The 6,770-nt window shown below is 41.5% G+C and overlaps 1 pseudogene; it reads right to left on the bottom strand.

Moving 5' to 3' along the window:
* Positions 1-5,821: 5,821 nt before the first annotated feature.
* LOC122747277 lies at positions 5,822-6,378 on the bottom strand (annotated as a pseudogene).
* Between the last annotated feature and the right edge of the window lie 392 nt (positions 6,379-6,770).

Genomic DNA, 6,770 nt, shown 5'->3' with positions numbered 1-6,770 from the left:
GCAGTTTGATTCAGGATTTAACTCAACAACAAAATAATTCAACAAACATTTATTAAGCCCATAAAGGCAGCTCACTCATTTAAAATGCTATCTGGAGACTATACTGAAAGCTACTCCACTCTCTCAAATAACCTCTTTTACAACTCTTCACAGGCCTTTTAAAATAAAGCTGGGTGGAAGGGGCAAGCCCTCATCGTTCAATACAAGAAATGAGTCAAAGAGATAGATTTATATATGTAAAAATAAAATTTATGCGACAAGGGCAAAACGAGCCAGTAGTTTAATTTGATTTAGGTCTTAATCTCCAGGGCCAGACCTTTGCAGGGGTGCAGTTAGTTACAGGCTATATGGAAGGGATTCTTAACCCTTTTAAAAAAATATGGACCGTTTGTTAGTCTAGAGGAGCCTATGGACCCTTTCTCAGAATAATGTTTTTAAATAAAGGAAATTGAAGGAAATGCTACATTTTAGTTAGAGGTTAGTGAAAATAAAAAATGTAATTTTCCCCCCTAAATTCACAGACCCACTGAAGTCTATCCTTGAGGGTATAGGGAACTGGAATTAAAGACACTTGTTTTTAAAGACTCATTTGCTTGGGCACCTAGAGGTTAAGTAACTTGCATGAAGCCCTAGCTGGTGTATATGTATCAAAGGTAGGTTTTGAACCCAAGTCTTCTTGACTCCTAGGTTAATTCTCTTTCCCCCAGGGTATTTTGACTTTCTTAGAGAAAGATTATAGTCATTTTCCTTTGTACATCGTTTTGTGGTTCACAGAATGTTTTTGTATGCATTAGTTCATTTAATCCTTACAACCCTCTGAGGTAGGCAAAAGTATGCATTAATATCAGGTAGTACTAGGTAGTACAGTGGCTAGTCAAGAAGTCTTGAGTTTAAGTCTGTGCCCAGACACTTACTAGCTGTGTGACTCTGCAAGTCACTGACCTTGTTTGCCTCAGTTTCCTCATCTGTAAAATGCAGATAACACTCAATCTCCTAGGAATGATTCGAGGATCAAATGAAATAATATTTGTAAAGCACTTTGCAAACCTTAAAGTGCTATATAAATGCTAATTATTGGGGCAGCTAGGTGGCGCAGTGGATAAAGCACTGGCCTTGGATTCAGGAGGACCTGAGTTCAAATCCAGCCTCAGACACTTGACACTAGCTGTGTGACCCTGGGCAAGTCACTTAACCCTCATTGCCCCACAAAACAAAACAAAAAAAACCAAATAAATGCTAATTATTATTACCTATTACCATTCCATAAATGAAGAAATTGAATCTTGGTAATACTAATCACCTTACCTGAAGTGACACAGAGAATAAGTAGTGTTTGATCTTAGGCTGTATCATTCGACCTCTGAACGACATTAATAGAGAAGTGACCACGACCCTGCCCTGGTCAGATTATTTTTGGAGAACCGTGTTCAATTCTGTGCTTGGTGTTGGGAAGACAGTGACAAGCCAGGGACTGGAGAAGATGTCCTATAAAGATTGGTTGGGGGCAGCTAAGTGGTGCAGTGGATAGTACACCGGCCCTGGATTCAGGAGGACCTGAGTTCAAATCCGACCTCAGACACTTAATACTTACTAGCTGTGTGACCCTGGGAAAGTCACTTAACTCTCATTGCCCCATCCAAAAAAAAAAAAAAAAAGATTGGTTAAAGGACCTGGATTGTTTAGCCTGGAAAAGAGAAGACTGAGGTGGGATATAATAGCTCTCTTCAAGTATTTGGAAAGCTGTCATATGGAAAAGGACTGGATTTGTTCTGCTATGTCAGAACTAGGAACAACTGGTGAAAGTTTCAGGGAGGGAGCTTTAGCTTAGTTGTAAAGGAAAACTTTTTTTTCTTTTTTAGATATTTTTAAAATTAAAAGTGACATAATACAACAATTAAATGATAGGTCATAATAGTCAGTGTCCATAACAGTTTTTCAGCATGAATCTGTATGTAGATATATATGATACACACTATAAGCAAAGTGACTTATTTCTTATTTTGACTCAGTAAAGTTTTCTGTATAAAACTATTCTACTTTCTTTACATGATTCTGCTTAAAAGGTAATATCAGTCAGTCAATGAGCCTTTATTAAGTGCCTACTATGTGCCAAATACTGTGCTAAGCATTGAGGATACTAAGGCAAAAAGCTCCCTGTTCTCTTCTAACTTCTTCTTCTTCTTTTTTTTTTTGTGGGGCAATGGAGGTTAAGTGACTTGCCCAGGGTCACACAGCTAGTAAATGTCAAGTGTCTGAGGCCAGATTTGAACTCAGATACTCCTGAATCCAGGGCCAGTGCTTTATCCACTGCGTCACCTAGCTGCCCCAAAAAGCTCCCTGTTCTCAAGGAGCTTACAGTCTAATGGATATAAGTATCCTTCTTTAGTTTCTTATTCATTTTCAGTTATTTTAGTTGTGTTTTTTTAAAATTTCAAATGAACAAAACCCAATGTTTTCCCCTCCCACAATCCCCCCCCCTAGAAAAAAACCAAAACCCTTGTAACAAATGTGCTTGCTCAAGCAAAACCAACTCCTAAATTGGCCATGTCCAAATAATCTATGTCTCATTTGGCACCCCGAGTGAAGGAAAGTTTTATAACAAATAAAGCTGTCCCAAAGTGGAATGTGCTACCTCTGAGGGTAATTAGCTCCTCCTTCTCACTGGAAGTGGATGGTGAGAGACTATGTCACCGCTTCTCAAGGGGGTTGTAGAGGCAATTTCTGTTAAGGACAGGTTAGACCATGTGACTAAAGAGAACTTCCAACTCTGATAGTCTGTAGCATCTTCTCCCCACTCTAATCTATCTTCCACTCAGCTGTCAAGATGATTTTAAAAAAACTTAGGGGGGCAGCTAGTTGGCACAGTGGTTAAAGCACCGGCCCTGGATTCAGGAGGACCTGAGTTCAAATCCAGCCTCAGACACTTGACACTTACTAGCTGTGTGACCCTGGGCAAGTCACTTAACCCCCATTGCCTGCAAAAAAAAAAGAAAAAAAAAAGAAAAAAAAACCCTTAGATCTGCCTATTTCACACACACTCAATAAACCCCTATGATTGCTTATTACTGCCAGGATTTTTTTTTTTAATATGGCAAATGAAAATAGTTTCAACACAATGCATAGGAAAATAGGACATGCTATTTGCAGACTCTGGGGCAAAAAAAAAAAAAAAATGTGGCAAAGTGGATAGAGAATCAGGCCTGGAATCAGGAAGATTCATCTTTCTGAATTTAGATCTGGCCTCAGATACTTAACCTTGTTTACCCCAGTTTCCTTGTCTGTAAAATGAGCTGGAGAAAGAAATGGCAAACCACTCTGGTATCTTTGCCAAGAAAACTCCAAATGGGGTTGTTTTGTTTTTTAATTTTTGCAGGGCAATGATGGTTAAGTGACTTTCCCAGGGTCACACAGCTAGTTAAGTGTCAAGTGTCTGAGGCTGGATTTGAACTAGGGTATTCCTGAATCCAAGGCCAGTGCTTTATCCACTGTACCACCTAGCTGCCCCCCTCCCCCAAGGGGGTTGTGAAGAGTTGGACCAAAATGACTGAATAACAAAAAAAAAATTTGCACACCATTTTATTTGGGGCATTTTAGTGTATGCAAAAAATAGATTTTTTAAAAACAAGGTAAAAATAATTCTAAAGAGTAGGAAAAGACTTTCAGAAGAGTTTTTGAATACACATGGCACTTTCCTGTAGGACAGCTAGGTGGCGCAGTGGATAGTGCATCAGGTGCATCAGGAAGACCTGAGTTCAAATCTATCCTCAGAAACCAGCCGTGGGACTCTAGGCAAGTCACTTAACCCTGTTTGCCTCAGTTTCCTCATCTGTGAAATGAGCTGGAGAAGGAACTGGCAAACTACTCCAATATATTCCTAAGAAAACCCCAAATGGGGTGACAAAGAATCAGATATGACTGAAACAACTGAACAAAATCAAACCAATAAAAGCATTTCCCCATACATCAGAAATAAAAGGGAAATACTTTTTTTTTGTTGTTGTTGTTTGTTGTTTTTTTTTTTTTTGCTGAGGCAATTGGGGTTAAGTGACTTGCCCAGGGTCACACAGCTAGTAAATGTTAAGTGTCTGAGGCCGGATTTGAACTCAGGTACTCCAGTACTCCTGAATCCAGGGCCAGTGCTTTATCGACTGCGCCATCTAGCTGCCCCCGGAAATACTTTTTATTGAATGTAAAATTAGATCCAAATGCTTTCTATATTCCTCATGACTAAATACCACCCAGTACATGCTGCATTCCCTTTATACTAAATCCTGCACTTAAAACTCTCCAGAACTTTGACCCTTGCTATCTTTGCAGTGTTCTTTCACATTACTCCCCTAGGATCCTCCTTGCACACAGAACTTTATTGCCCACCTCCATGCCTTTGGACTGGCTGTTCCCCATGTTTGGACTGCTCTTTTTCATTTCTGCCTCTCAGTTTTCTTGTCTTCCTTCAATCTCAGCTTAAATCTCACCTTGTGAAAGATGCCTTCTTCTGTACTGCCTACTGCTGCTGATTCCTTCCTCTTTTCCTCTCCTTTCCACCTCCATCTTGGCCTTCTTAGTACCTGATTGTTTATTTGTTTGTCTTCCACATCAGAATACATATAAATGTGTATCCCTTTCCCTTCTCTACCAACTTAATACCTTTGTTTCTCAGTGATTCATTAACCTCCCAGGACCTCAGTTTATCTGTGAAATGAGGTACTTGGCCTACATTACTGTCCATCTATGGGCTACCCACAAACTTCTGAGTGCAGTGGATACCAGATTAAACTGTAAATGGGAAATATTTAACTAAATAAATTAGAAAAACAATAAAACATAAATGATTAGCCTCAGAGGTCTCCTTCAGCTCTGAATCCATGACTCTGGGGTTTTCCCAAATATAAGGCTGAGGGGGAATTCTTTTTCTCTCCTTCCCTTTCAAGGCCCTCCTATTCCTATCTTCCATATTCATATCTTCCATGCTTAAACTAGGTAGTAAGGCACATTTGTATACTCACTATTCTTTGCATTAACTCTTTTTGGACATTATTTAGTAAATATCCTAAAATATAGCATAGAATTTAGAGCTGGGAAGGCCCTTCATGTCTGTCTAGTCTCACTCCCTTAGGGGCAGCTAGTTGGCACAGAAGATAAAGCCCTGGATGGGGGGGGGCGGCTGGGTGGCGCAGTGAATAAAGCACTAGCCCTGGATTCAGGAGCACCTGAGTTCAAATCTGGCCTTAGACACTTGACACTTACTAGCTGTGTGACCCTGGGCAAGTCTCTTAACCCCCATTGCCCTGCAAAAAAAAAAAAAAAGATAAAGCACTGGTCCTGGAGTCAGGAGGATCTGAGTTCAAATTTTGCCTCAGATACTTACAAGCTGAGTGAGTAACCCTGGGCAAGTCACTTAACCCCAATTGCCTTAAACATCTGGGGCCATCTCCAGCTGTCCTGACAGATATCTTGCCACTGGACCCAGATGGCCCTAGAGGAGTGAGGTTGGTGACCTTGTAAGCCCTTCCTCACTTAAATTCAATTAGATGCAAGTGATGACATCACCCTGATATCATGGTCCTCTTTCAGAACAAAGGACAAGTCTTACTACCTCTTTTTAAAATTTTCATGGTTTTATTGTATAATGAGGCATTGGAACATCTGAACAAATCAAGATCTGGGCTGCACACGCAGCTGCTGCTTTCTCCTTCGTTTCTTTGGGTTACTAGAGCAACTTGTCAGTACATTAAAAAAAAAAGACAACCTTTTGCATTACTTAGTCTTTCTAAGGCATGCCCTGGTACAACACAAACTTTTCCTGTCAGATGCGGCTAGTCTAACGTCCAAACATCATGCACAACACACTCAAACAATGATGCCACTGCCACCACACCACGGTGGCCTTGTGGGCTTGTGTATGATATTTGGAGTGTTCTGAGGGGCTGGGGGGAGAGGAAGTGTGAATAATATCAGGAAGAGGAGAGAGAAGGAAACAGTGTGGGTGCCTTGGGAAGACGAAGTTGTGCAGCGCTAGCCTGAACATGTCATTGGTGCACACCCAAGCATCATTGATGTTCTTTAATAGAAATATCTGGTGGAATCCCATGATGGGGTCTTCATCAGCCTTTAGCTGCCCCACCACCATGTTGAATATACAGCTGTCAGGGGTGGGCTGGTGGTCCTGAGCTGTGATACTGTGCTGGATTTTCTGAAATGGAAGGCTAGACAATTTCTCCACAATGGCTGCTTTGCCTTGGAATTGCTGCCCTTCCCAGTAAGGCAAGAGGAATCAATATATATTGCTCCTAATTGGGTTCTGTCATTATCAAATAACTGGTAGTAATGTTGCATAAAGTTGGATCCAATCTGCTCCCAAATCGGCTTGTCTCCCATTCTGGATCCTCACCTAGCAGCAGAAACTGTGTGACCTTGGGTCAAGCCTCCCTCTCTGGGCCTCAGTTTCCTCACCCTAAAGGCTGGCACGATGGCAGCGGCGGCGGGAACTGAGCGCGGTCCGGACCGACTGTCTCCCCCCTCCCCCACCTTCCCTCTCCCCGTCTTACTACCTTTTTATGCATGAAGATGACTTCCAAAGCATATGCTATAGCTGGAGAGTAACGTGGGGCTTATGGTGTTTGGGGAACCCGGGCTTCATTTGTGGGGGGACTCTCATCTGGGCCAAGTCCCTGAAAATAACTGTCATCCTTTTTTCCTCTTACCCTGGAACTTATCGCCAGGGCTGTCTTCAGCATTCAAGTTTATGGGTTCCTGTTTTAGGCGAGACA

Source organism: Dromiciops gliroides, chromosome 3 (assembly GCF_019393635.1).
Source record: "Dromiciops gliroides isolate mDroGli1 chromosome 3, mDroGli1.pri, whole genome shotgun sequence".
Classification (NCBI taxonomy): Eukaryota; Metazoa; Chordata; class Mammalia; order Microbiotheria; family Microbiotheriidae; genus Dromiciops; species Dromiciops gliroides.
This window is presented reverse-complemented; position numbering and strand designations above follow the sequence as displayed.